Source organism: Tubulanus polymorphus, chromosome 7 (genome assembly GCF_964204645.1).
Source record: "Tubulanus polymorphus chromosome 7, tnTubPoly1.2, whole genome shotgun sequence".
NCBI lineage: Eukaryota > Metazoa > Nemertea > Palaeonemertea > Tubulaniformes > Tubulanidae > Tubulanus > Tubulanus polymorphus.
The window spans coordinates 17022852-17037398 of record NC_134031.1 but is presented as its reverse complement, the minus strand read 5'-3'; positions in this window follow the sequence as shown (position 1 = coordinate 17037398).

The window sequence follows — 14547 nt, the reverse complement described above, 5'->3', positions numbered from 1 at the left end:
CGGCTCCGTAAGTCTGATGAGATTTTGAAAAAATGAATTTGAATAAAAAAGCTAGACGAATTAGACGAGTGAATGCTATTTCACGTTGTTCATCAACTTTACACTAAAAGATAGAACACACAGTTCCACGATTAAAAAAAAAGTTTGATTCCCGTGGCAAAAATGAAAATAAAACATTATTTTTCAATTCAAAAATTTTCTAGAATAGATGAAAGCTCCTTAAATTGTAATCACAACCAATGATAAGGTAAACATCCCTTAAATGCCAAGAACGTTTGACAAAACTCACGCGATTCCTTTCAAAGCTATTTAATAAGCCTTGTCATTCCATGTTCAACCGTCATGCGTGCGTATCCGACTACAGTAGGCGGTTTAATTGCATTAAATTAGGCTCGGAAAGCAAATGGTTCATGAAATGCTGACTGGCACATTTTGTTGAGGAAAGAGAACGTCATTTAGTTAAAATCTAAAAGCCACGGTATAATTCCCAGCGCGACGATAAACAAATCAAAACCGTTGAAGTCGCGATGTTTCAAAGATCACAGAAGAAATTGGGTTATCAAATAATTGGCGGATGCTGGCGAAGTAGTCACCGAAGCAGAGTCGCCATTTGCTGTCTGTTTTCTGGGGGAGCATCTTTTTATATCTCACATTTCTATTTAATTGAGTTCTCGCGGGCATACTTCCGGTGTGCGCTACTTTTTTCTAAGAAATGACAGCGCGCGCGACGGGTTCGGAATGATTGAAGCCTCTCTCTACGGTCGCCGATATTGTTATACATAATCAAAGCAGATCTTCAAAAATATGCAACCCTGATTCAGCCATTTCTATTATTGAAAAAAGAATAACGCTATAACTTTTTGCATATCCTTTAAAGCATAGGCTTGGTCCATTTTGGACCGGAAGTGACGATGGTACGGAAATACAAATTATGTTGATTTTTTGGCTTACCCGATTAAGAAAATACTCAATGATGTATATCATTGAGTATTTATATATACACAGCAACGAAAAGTGTTTATCTAAAGGAGATTTTTAGTTAGGGTTTAGAAATGTAGCAGCTCTGCTTAAAGTAATAGCATGTTGTTCAAAATAGATGAAGGAATCTCGGCTTGGGTATTGAAGCCGGATTAATAAGCCTTTTTACAGTTTCCAGGCGCCATTTTTGGATACCCGCTGGGTCCGCATTGTTGAATTTTTTGTCCCTATTTTCCCCCGTTACATTTTCTATTTCGTTCATATCTCGAGATTGGATTAAGATAGAAACAAAGTAAAAATATCGATGAACTAAGCTGGCAATAAACTTTTTTAATGAAATCACTCATTTAAAAAGTTAATGCACTAATGCGCGCTGGTAAAGTTATAAACATTGATATCGTCTTCCCGATAATTAAACTTGAATTACTGCTCATCCCATTCAAAAGTACGTAATTAAGAGAGCTAACTGCATGCATCGGAATTGACTAAATGGTTCCTAATTCTCGTTCGATATTCTGATAACCAGTAATGGTCGTAACTTGTCCTTTTTCTCGCCGAGCAAAACGAAAAGCGTTACGTTCTCATCGGAGGAACCAATAGCGCGACGTTCGCGACGGTAGATTATCAGCCGATGAACGGTTCAATGGTTCTACATCCGATAAAATCAGCGCTATCGACGTCGTCTTCGCATTGAACATCTCGCTTAACACTTCAACGAAAAACTTAAATTCATTTTAACGGTAATGAGATTATCTGGCAGCCGAGAGTGTGAAATTGACGACGTGACAAGAATGGCGGTGTAGCGTAAAAAACGGCATCCGATCTAATGGACTGATAATGGCGCAATATGGCAGCAAACATTAAATAGTTAATGATGGATGATGGTTTAGATTTCGGAATAATGGACTGCAGCGGTGACAGTTCACAAATAATTATGTTTGTTCATGGGCTCTAAAACGATATAGAGTCATTTTAGAGTTAAGTCCATGGTTTGTTGCAGTGGAGAAGGCGACATCTCGAATATTTGCCTAATACTTTACCTAACACAATCATCCGTATGACTTGTTTTTAAGAAAATTAGATAGCATTTCAATAAAACAGATCTTTACTCATTTCGATTGTTATGTCTCATGCATATAGCATCTCAAGTATTGAAACGCACGTAAAGCAATCCAAGGAGAGCCTTTAAAGTAGTTGGGAGCCACGCAAAGGAATGCATTTTGTGCACGCGAACATTCTTTCGATTTCGTGCCATCGTCATAAACCTGGCTATGAAACAATCATTTATCAACTCCAAAAATATGCAGAAAGTATACTTTCAAATAAAGCCAACATCGAATGCATTATGCATTTCACAAAGTACACTTCTGCGGATAAATGATATTTGCTTACCTCGGGGATATTGTATCTTCCGTATTTGAAATATGAAACATGAGAGGAAATATGGCTGCTAGCGTATATGAGCTTTTAATCAGCTATGAACGTTTTTAGCACGACATACATAGCACTCGAATGAACCAGATGGTTACTTCTCAGGTAGAATCCTCTTCGGTGTAGTAATGTCACGTCTACTAGACCGTATCATCTGGTTAGTTCATGAGCTAGAAGGCACAGTTCTGATATCCCGGTTAGTCTTTAAGCAGCGGATGATTAGCCGAATAACCTTTCAAGGCTTCTTTCATGTGTCTTACGGGAACGAACCATGCGTTCGTCGCGATATTCGCGTGGAGATTTGAAAATTGAAGTTGAACTATGTGAACTAAGGGGAAACAATGAAGCTATAAGAGTGTGTAAAAATAGCCTTGAACTGTAACCTTTTCGAAGTTCTGCGAATGATTTCTTTCCAAGGCTTTGTAAAAAAGATTCTCAATTGCCTCCAGAATTCATGAATATCTTTAATATAAATCATCGATAACTACCTTAAGAACTAAACGCATTGCGAAAACATTCGTCGAAGAATTTGTTAAGTGGTTGAAAGTACCGTAATGATAAATTCTGCTAAATCATCAATATCGGTCGCTTACCTGAGCTTTTAAAATCTATAAATCCTATCCCGTTCAGTGTTAGTTGTTATTCTCATCCACGGTCGGATTTCGCTCTGAACCGTTATGATTCTCGATCAGCGATACCGCGAGTAATGACTATTCACACCAGGCAACGACTACAGACTAAAGCTCAACATCAGTAACTCTCTTTACGTCGTCGCCTCTCTCTCTCCCTCCCTCTCTCTCGTCAGTGCGCGCGCGCCTGAATGTGAACGTTCTTCATCTTGTGTATTGCGAGTAAACACAATATTTAGACGCGAGTATCCTCAGATCTCCGATCTCGCGGCGTTGAAATGTCAATTCCCACGGGCGCAGTTTCCGTTTGGTTTATGCTCGTTGAAGTCCCGCTTGATAGCCTGAAATTATATACTCGTGTTTCTGCACTGCTGGTAAATATTTAATGTCTTGTCTGATATATCAGCATCGGTCCACGTCGGGGATAAGTTTACCTCAAACATTGGTATCGAATTATGATTGGATATTGAATAGTCGTGTTTACCTGGAAGCTTTACCGAGGTCAAGTTAAACGAGGGTCTGAAATCGATCGGGTCAATTTATCGATTTATTCGGGTCAATGCATAAGGGGCATAAACCAGAGAAATGGCTCCCGAGAGCAATTTTCAATTTGTGCAATATCTTGGAAACCATCGATTAAGATTCGAAGGATAAGCATTGAGAGTGTAAGATAAAAGTGGACAAATGGCCTTATACAATTCTTTAAGTATCGTCACGGTAGAATGAATATAGATAGAATGACTTGTAATGGACGTGGAGTCAGTATTTTACTCGAACTCAATATTCGGCTGTGTTGAAACGATAGCAGATTAATCTTCATACGAAATGAATTAATTTCGAACGATTGTGATGAATGACTTTTAAAGCGGCCTTAAATTCCTGTTCGCTCGTCGCTATAGTGTTACTTCATTGAATTGTCGGCAATGAACATCAGTCAATGTAAACAGTATATCGAATGACGACCCGTTTTTGCTCAATGCTTTCACTTAATGATTTAAGGTGCCCGAGTTTCGGATCTCCGAAAGAGGACTGCGATGGCGATATTCATAGTTATTCATTTCTAGACATGGTCAATTTATTGCAACATGAGTTCTTAGCGTGCAAATGGGACTTAGATAAACATAGATCAAACGATCCTTGCAGTGGATGTTTCAAACCAGTGAAACCATCCCACCTGATTAAAGCTTTCAACGACTGTCGAAAGATCTTGGTTCCATTTCGATTAATTTCATCGGATAAAAACTGTTGTGGTACTTTTTCAGATGACACGGATTAAAGTGTTCGACAAACCCCAGTGAAACTATAATTTTTAAGATCAATTCCACGAATCATTGGACCTGGGTGTGTCTCGTATCTACCTACAGTGTTTGTTCACGTTTACCAGGATACATTAGAGTCATTTCAATTACAATTTATGTCACAGGAAAGCATTGTTTGAAAATATTTACAAACGAAAATAAAATTGAGAAGGCTTTCTTATATGAGGGCCAAGCGAGAGCCAGGAGGCCACTACAGTTAGATAAAAGGTGTCTGCATAGGTTTTCTTTAACGGACCCGTGGGGCTCATATGAGCGTAACGCGCGTCTGTCGCCATATACCGGTACCTTTTTTATTTCGGATTACTTGAACACGGCCATCTCTCAGGATTTTCTCCGTAATAAACAGACGAGAGTGTCGCATTCACTCGGGGCTATTGACTGCGTCTATCATCCTCGATTTTCGCAGTATCGGTGAAATGTTCCGGTCATTTGTAGTGGGATTATCGGTAAATATACGGTTCCGGTGTGACATTTATGTTTGTATATCGGTCTTGCCGGCAATAACGTGATCTCTGTGTTAACAAGTAAGCTGCAGCGTGGACACATATTGATAGCTCACGGGAACTTGTCGGAGGATTTATGATTTTGTTGTATGGCTTGTCGATCATCAATCTCTTTTACATGTTACAGTATACTCATACTGTTGATCCAGCCTCCTACACGAGAGAATTACCCGAATCGCAATTAACTGCTATGAATCGACGGCGAATACAATAAAGATAATTTCGATTTTTTCCATCCGCGAAGAGTCTATCTGCATATATGCAGCCCGCTTAGCTCTAGAACAAATTTCATTCGGGCGTCTCGAATGACGGACCGATGCTAGCGTCAGATCCGGCACGGTTCAACGGAAGTAAGAAAGGTTATGACCAATCCGCACGCGAAAACAGGTCAAGGACACCCCCCCCCCCCCCCCAAATCGTCGCGGCATCGTGTCAAACGTTCGTTTGCTTAATCTCACATCAGTTGAATTGCCACCAGCGGCAGAGGCTTCACGTCATGCTGACGAGATCAAAAATCAATCGACTTTAATTAACAGCTAATGAAACTAACCTTTATCAAGCACTATCGGTGTTTGTCAGCTAAGCTGCGTGTCTTGATTTACCCAATACTAGCACCTATAACATCAGCAGTGTTGTTGCAGTGTTGCACAGTAGGAATATTCACTCGTTTATCAGCAAAACATCACTACGGCAAAGATATAGGTATGGAAACTAACTTGAAGTTAATTGACGTCTAGAAAAACAACGCAAATAGGCCTATGTACCGATATATTGCTTTATACCGTCCGCATTAAATGACATAATATAAATCACTAGGATCGATAAACTTATTTTGGATTTAAATATATCGATAATTGAATTGAATTGACCGGCAACAAGTCAAGCCCCGATGTATTGATGACGTAGTCCGCATTCTCTCACAAAATAAGTATTGAAATTTTGTCAAATATAAAATAAGATTTATGAAATATATGTAATTACAAAATAAACACCAAAATTAACAATTGTAATCGTTATTTTGAAACGCCAGTATTGATGACGTAGTGCACATCGACTAACAGAGAACCCCTTTATAAATAACGCATACCAGATATCAATGTATATTAGACATTATTGTAACGGTTTAAACGGCGTCAAAAGATTTCAAGAAAAACTGGGAACGATATCTCACTAAAAAAACTAGAAGGTACTTAGAATCAAGAACGGAAGTGACACATTAGCGCACCGCCGCTGCCACTAAAGTAAAACACCCTCGACATAAAAAAAGCTCCGCTGATACGGGGGGCTCCAGATTCAAGCACGAAAGCAACACATTAGCGTCACCGTTCGTGATACGGCATGGAAACCTCGCTAAAAAAAGCCGTCATATCTAATTTACCCGAGGCTTCGAGTATATTCCTAGCTGTCTCCGGTGGTGCCCGTTCAGTCTGCTCGGTCGCCGTTCTCTCTCGCACCAGTCGAGATTCGAAGCGAATTTTTTTCTTGCATATCGACGCCATCGCTGACACTTTTCTGATTGCTCGCCTCTGCCACCGGTCATAAGCAGAAAATGCATCAAGCGTCGGTTTCCCGCAGTCTAGTTATAATATACGAGGTTCGGTTTATTGCCAGATGCCTTTAGATTTTCCTCCTAATATGGCGTCATGACTGTTGTAAATCTTTTTTATCGACGCATTTAAGGTGATAATGACGACGAAGTAACACTGACATATTCGAAGAAATTTCCTTCGTAGTTTTTATTATTCATAAGTTAATTATTAGTTTATGTGACGGTGATAGTTTATTGGCTGAGACACACGATTATCATACAGCGTCTATACGTATCGCGGCATATTTACTTTGACTCCTGGGCCCAGTTGCACAGTCGTGACTTAAGTCCAAAAGTGGTCTTGAATCTTAAGATTGGTCTTAAGTTGTTAGATCGAGTATAGAACAAAGTTGGTTTTATACCAGTCTTAAATCTAAGCCATGACTATGCAACCGGCCCCTGAGCCCATAGCTGCAGTCCTGCTGGGTCCGGTTTCATAAAAAAAGTTCAACTCAAATTTTGGTGTAATTGCTATTGGTTACTTCATTTTTTCAATGTTTCCAACAATTCGAAACTTAACCGTTTTAAGCTTAAACTGGTTTTGTGAAACTAGGGCCTGGGCCCAGTTTCACGAAAAAGTTAAACTCAAATTTTTGGTATAATTGCCATTTATTACTTAACTCATGTTTTCAATGAGGGACAACAATTCAAACTTAATCGTTAAGCATAAACTTTTTCGTGAAACTGGACCCTGAAGAACTTCTGCCATATTTCACGTCGTCCGATTAGCTTCCGCATTTTGTCTAGAATCTATTAAGATCTAATAGATCCAAGAAATATAGCCGTAGTCGTAGTATAAGTCGCTTAAAAAGTTGTTTTCGTCTACCGCGTCCTCCCTCATCTATATGCCATCAGGGCTCTTTATCTAATGAGAGAATCAGGTATATGTATGTTTAGATGTATATAGGTCTCAATCCGCCCGTGTGATGTCGAATAATCACATATCCGCATACAGGCCCGTCAACGAATACCAATTGCTCGCGATTTCGTTCTTCGCGACGAACCGAGCATGAAAATGTACGAACGAAAAAACCTCATCGCATACGACGTCGGCGTTAAACAAAAACCGACATTGGTTATCAATTAATATCGGCGGCGACTGTTCGAGGCAAGCTAATACGGACTATCGCGAAATTAATAGAGTAGGTGGTGGTATACTCGAGTGCGGATCTATAACTATAAGAAAGACGGCTATTACATGATCGTGCGCGGTTGTGAACGCCTTTTGAGGATTCCACGGCGACAAGTTTGTAATATGACCGCGTTTACCCCATATGCGCCGGGAATGGTGAGAGAGAAACTGTTTCAGACAGTCGCATGCCGGTGCAAGGTGACTAACGAGCTTCTCGCAGAGAATTCGCCAGTTCAATTCCCGCATTCGTCGCCCCCGAAACTACTGAGGTTAAATATCTAATATACGCACGTCCATCAGATTTATATTCATTACTTTTTTGAAACATCGATTTATCAACTTGATTAATGTGATTCTGAGATAGATGCTGATAGATGGTTGGAGACGCGAAACGAAAAAAAAATCATACATTTCATTGGGATTAGTCTACGTGAAGTCGTACGCCTAACCACCTCCCAGGCCTAACATATTCGCGCGCACAGTATGCGTTGACGTTTTAGTAAATTCAATTAGTTTGGCTCCGATGGCTCCGAGTCGAGTCAAATCCAGGCCCTGGATACATATAACATGCCGTTGAGATCCTATTTCAATGGGGAAGCGCATGAATGCAATCAGTGACGTCCCTAAAATTATGGCTTTTCACTTCCGGTGAACACGCACTTCCGTTCGCTACACGACAAGACGACACTCGATGAAATTGATTTAAGACGGGCTCCTCGGGCTAAAATGTCTTAACAACCAATTCTGTCGATCGAGAAGAGATGTTATTTTCCTGTGATGTCGCTTCGTGCGCGCGCGTTATCATAATTCCATCATTCTGTCCCGGAGATGATACGTCAGAATCCCGCGTGAAGTAATTGATCTCGATACTCGAAGTAAGAAGACAACTGCAGAAACACCAGCGGGATTCGTCTGCGGGAAAGTATAATAGGATTGTGTGTGAAGAATCGGAATAAAACGTTTGAAGTGTCGATGAAAATGAACGAATATCGATATCTAAAACACGAAAAGGACGACGCTTTAAACAGTTTTCTTATAGATTAGTTATGAAGCATGTCTAGATACCAATAAATGTATTTACAATATCACGGCTTTCACCGCATATGCTAATACAAAAAGTCCATAAAAATTGGTGAAAAATGTCCTGCGTTCAACACCTCGTCGACTAAATTACTGACGAATTTTGTTTAATCAAACCTATTCTACATATAGTTAACATTTATCAAAAATCCGAATTTTCGGTTTTCCTCTAGAAGCTATGGCCAGGAATGATTTACAATATTTTAAGCGTTTCGGCATGATTGAGGGATTTACATTTTTACTTTTTGACGCGACCCATTGCGAAGTTTAACTCGTTGCTATTCCACAAAATAGTGTATATATTCCATTTGGTAAGTATATATTTTTGGTAAGAACATTTTTGAGACTGTAGGGTAATTTTTACAGTCATTAAAAACCGTTCTAATACCAACTTCGTTTTATTATGGTCCATTTTACAACTAAAGACCAATCATAAGATTTCACGACCAATTTTGGACGTAATTCACGACTGTGAATCTTTACTGGGTCCTTTTTCTTTATTGAGCAAATAATGCGTATCTGAAATACACCATAAGGGTGGACATTTCGGAAGCTGTTCGGATACTGTGTGGATTCTAACTCCGCTATCAATGAGTCACCTCATGCAAATTTATCAACGCCTTGGGAGATCTTTATCTCAGATCAAATTGTTGCCTATTTCTTCCACGCTATGGGAGAGGCTGATTTAATTAGGGGATTGAAGCCCATTATTTACCGTATAGAACGTTTATATAAATTGATGGCCAAACGGTTTCTTCTTAATCTTCATTAGGACAGGCGAATTCTTTTGTCGAGAGTGACAGAGTCAATCCTATCCGTCAAATCTAAGCATGGTTTTAAAACGGCAATCTCACGGCCACGGTAAATCCGAGGCTTACAGTATGAGCGCTGGAAAAAAGATTGCCAAGAAAAGCAGTTCTGTTCGATCGCGCGGAGAGCAAGTTGTGACAATGACGTTGATCCTTCGATGGTGGTGACTATCTGCGTATATGGTTATTGGATTTTTCTCCAGGGCTTCTCGGTGTACTTAACAGGTGTAAACTAATTTTACGACGAGAAAAGAAAAGAGAGAATGTCCACTAGATCTTCTTTTATTGGGGTGCATCGGTTCTTCGATACGGGAAGTTTTGGTTTTATCGCAGTCGAAATAACTTGTTATCGCGCAGTACAGACATCCACTAGACTGCTGTGATGTGAACGCACTGTATAATCAATCATTGTCGTCTGCCAACATAACGTGGCCCGTGTTGTCATTCATATAGCTATAAGCCTCGGAAATCCGGTATACCGTATTCGATTTCCAGGTAAAAAAAAATATCAACTCATAATCCGTTTGAATAATTTTTCTGCACGAAACTTCTTCCGAGTCAAGTTGGACTGGAGTTACCACCAGCAAGTCTGGAGAAAGTCCTTCAATCCGAGTCAAACCTAAATTATTCATTCGGCATTGCTTTTATTACTGCCCATTCCGCATGTAATCAACCTCATAGAATTACAGCATTTGCTTGAAGCCGTAGCTCTTGTTGTTTAAAAGGTGATTAATTTACTAGCAATACACAGTTACGAACTGTGTCACTAGGGGTTTCATGTGGATGGGAAATAGGGGAAATTAGATATAGGCAAAAGGTTGCTCATTTCCTCTATTGCGTGGGATAAGAGGCAAAAACTCTATCAGTTACAAATTGGAAATGAACCCGATATCCATCCTGGATGTACTGTCAATAAGCTTGCATTATGACATTTTGTGAAATTCAGATCACCCCAATCTGGCGTCGGAAAGATATTTTCTGATGTTTTCACGGCGCCAATAACAACGACATGAGTTGGCAAAATGTACCACAGATTGAAGTTGCCCGGGTCAACTGCTCAATGTGATTATCCGTTCCTGAACCCGCAAATCCGCAAATCGCTGTTACTGGTGTTAACATAAATGAAATAATTACGTCCGGTTTGAAATGGTCGCCTCGACATACCGCGACCCCACCTTGTCATCGAAGTAGAAAAACTAGCTCCATTCTTATCAAGAAGAGGTCTATTTTTCCATTTGATTAATGTTAACTGTAAAATTGTAACTGCTGTACATGTACATAGAATAGAAATAGCATTACTTAAAAAATAACGGACAATGCGGGGGCTACTTTACGTTACCATTCCAAAACAGGAAGGAGGTAATATCTCTTCACGGTCGTTGAACGTTGATGACGGAAGCAAAGTGATTATAATCAAATCTGAGATTGGTGAAGTGACGTCGGTCGTTAGAACTATACAGCCGACCGATAAATACATCATGAGAAGCTAGAAAGACGAACAAATTCAGAATCAGCCAAGCGTTATGCGATCAGCTGAACCGGTACTAATCCACAAGTGGCTGCACCATCGTTACGACGGCTACAAGATCCGTATCCTTCCGTCTTACAATGCCACGCTCAGCTGACTACACTTTCATTGAACTAGTTGTATAACTAGAATGCATAATCCCGCTGATTCTGTCGAGCAGAGTCTGGGAAACCTAATTTATAGAAGCATGGATCGAGCTGTTCATTCCGTTCGACTGTATTATACTGTTGATGGGTGTTGGTTCGTAGGATGCGGGTATTGTGCAAGTTATACCGTTGTACTGGGGCCAGTTGCACAGTCATAGCTTAGACTTAAGACCAGTCTGAGACCAGTCCGAACTTAAGATGAGTCATAAGATAAGACTTTTTGACTTATTCAAAAGTCAAAATAGATAGACTGGTTGTAGAACCAAAATGGTCTTAGATTGGTCTTAATAAGTCTAAGCCTTGTCTATGGAACTGGGCCCTGTATTACCATAGAAACAATGAAAAAACACTATAATTTCTGACATTTTTCATATATATTTGAAAGTATTATATACAATCATACCTCTGAAATCGGATCGGGACACAAGGATATGTTTACTTTTTCGGTGTAGTTACGAAAAGCCATCGGAGATCTATCTATCCACACGAGTAATCGGAAGGAGCCTTTTGTTTCGAAGCTCATTTACACTCCTACCAGCAATATACGCACGAATAAAGTGCAGATATTTGGTTTCACGAATAACGACTTCTGGTTGTCGCGTTCGTGTTCTCGGAGCCGACAGGGTACAACAGGAAATTGGATGGTACGTTAGTTATTGTAAAACAGTACTGGAGAACTTCTATGGGTGTCAATACGTGCGTAAGAGACTGAATCGAAATACCTAATTAGGTTCGTCTTGGCGACCATCCCCGACCCTGTTGTCTTCTTCCACGAGAATATTACTCTTGACAGAAACTGTAGTATCAAAGTTCGTTCGTTCATCAACTAACCCGAACTGTTTGCGTAAATGGGTTTAACGGGAAATAAACGGCGAAATTTGAACTGTTTTCGTGTAATTTGTCGGTGATCTTTTTCTTGGTTTAAGCCCTAAGAAGAGATCTCAACAGCTTAGACAACAAAATCTCGACGAGTAATCGTTTTCATTAGTCTCGACGACAACTAAGCGGGGAATGATAATGCCAAACCGTTCAAAAAAGCATTTTATCACAAATCACCACGAACAGGCTGACCGGCAACAAAATGGTGCAACAAATCACTGCCCTAATGGAGAGGAAATAGCTGGATTACTTCGGCTAAAAGCATGGCGTGAAAATCTGCATCCCCCATCATCCCTAAGCGACCATCAACGTGTCTAAATCTAGCTTCAGCATTCACATGAGGATTGTATTTTGTCTCATGTCCAATCCACCTTTGATATTTTCATGTTCTTCTAACGGATCGTCCAGACGATGGGCAATTGCACACGGAAAACGAAAGCCTACACATTTCAGTGTCTTTTATTACGATAAACCCGGAAGATATCCCTCTCGTCACCAACATGTGATAAACTCTTCTGGGAAAAAGGATTCATCGTCGTTGCATTAGCTAATGTTGTATTTGAGTCTTCTGGCGCAGAACTGAGCTGAGCATACGAGCCTTTGTCCCATATGCCGAGGACGATACGATAACATGAAATTCTCAATGTTACCGTGGACTACAAGATCATTACCATAAGACTTGCTTCTAAAATTTCAATTGCGGCGACCACAATCTTAGGTTCGAATCCTTGAAAATCGTATGCGGACAAAGCGAAAAGAAGTTAACTTCAATATTGTTTCTATCTATCTACAGTAGCTAAATTATCCTTCATGCAAAAATACCTTACATCAAAATTACAGCACGAACTGAAAACTATTCCACAAGCACCTAGCTTCCTTTTTGATTATAGAAATTCTGAAAACAGCTACTGCGATTTGAATGCAAACACGTGTTGGTTTCCTAGAAACATCATCATCCCCTCCACTTCATTTCATATCATCGCGACAGAAATCCCGTTGTTTCCTGATGTGTTTTTTCCAGTTTTGTTGATGCAGCTTGTACAGTGATTACTCAATGTAGGCGCGTGTTGCCAGTAAAGCGGATTTCCTTTGAGGGTTTTAGTGTTTTTATGAATTCATCATCAGTTGAATATTATAGCACGGCATTTTCTTTTAGCAGTATTTGATGTTCATTCAACTGAAATACGCGATAATACAATGCATCGCATCGGGCCTAGCTATAGCCCCTTCTGATTAAGCAGATATTCTTAAGAATCTACCTTGTTTCCCATATACGCTTCCTTTTACCAGAAAACTGTAACATTACCTGCCGAAAAGATCCCCTATTCAGCTTTGCGTTTAAAAAAAAGTTTCTAAGTGGATTTGGCGCAGCTGTACGGAAAGGAATCTAATTTCGATAGAAAATTGTGAAATCTTTGTCCCCGATGGGTGTCTGGTTATAATTATTTATAGCGAACACCTCGAGGCGTCCTCCATTCGAGCGATTCGGTGCGCGAGCTATCAGCTATCAGTTATCAGTTTGATCGTGGTTAATATCCATCAGTATTTAAGTTGCAGCTTCAGTGCGTGGTTTGACAATCAAGGTTTTATAACGAGTCATACATACATGAACGTGTCACGTGTTCGTCAGACCGTGACATCATTTCCTCGCTGAATTCAACATTTTCATCCAGCGTCGCGTTTTCGGGAGAGCGTTTGAAATCGCGGCGCTGTCAATCGTCAGTCGGTATTACACGGCAAATTATAGATTAAAACCCCCGCGCGCGATCGAAGTTAACGCCAGTCTTGTCGCCTTAGTTGTCAAAATTGAACTTTAATCATACACGAATCAGTACTGATGTGTGACAAGATGATTTGAACGGCGCGTGCGCGTTCACTTTTGTGATACAGACATACATCAATGTTCCTGTCGATTTTAATTGCACTCGCGCCTCCCTCTCTCTCGGGTGTCGTATGTCTTTAAAAAAGCAACGGTGATACGTATAAACATGTACATGGAAATCCCTTCCGATAGAACATGTTTTGTTTTGTGACAATTTAATTAGATAATGGGTTTCTGTCTTAATGTCCGCCGTTTGTGTATGAGCAAGATCCACGTAATGTCATAGTATATTTACGCCCCTGACCCCCTTATCATTATTTTCCGCGATAACATTTCCACAGATAGTGGCAAATTATTGCTAGACCTTTTGTTTCAGGACAGAAAAACTGTTCTAGGTCTCAAAAATGATCCAAATTCTGCTCTTGACGTTGGGCCCCTTAAAAGGTTTTGCGCCTAACTACGCTATTCATTTCATGTTCTATATATATATACACATAGGTCTAGGAAGTTTTGGGGCCCCTTTCTACGTTCCTGGCAGGAGTCATTTATGAGTTTATTCAAAAAACATTGGTTCACGCATTTCTGATGAAGAAGATTAGAAAGGACCACAATGTGCTACTCCACCAAAGTTCGCCGACCATGATAGATAAGATAAGCGAGACTAAAATCTTGAAAAACGAATTTGTTTTATTAAAACTTTCCA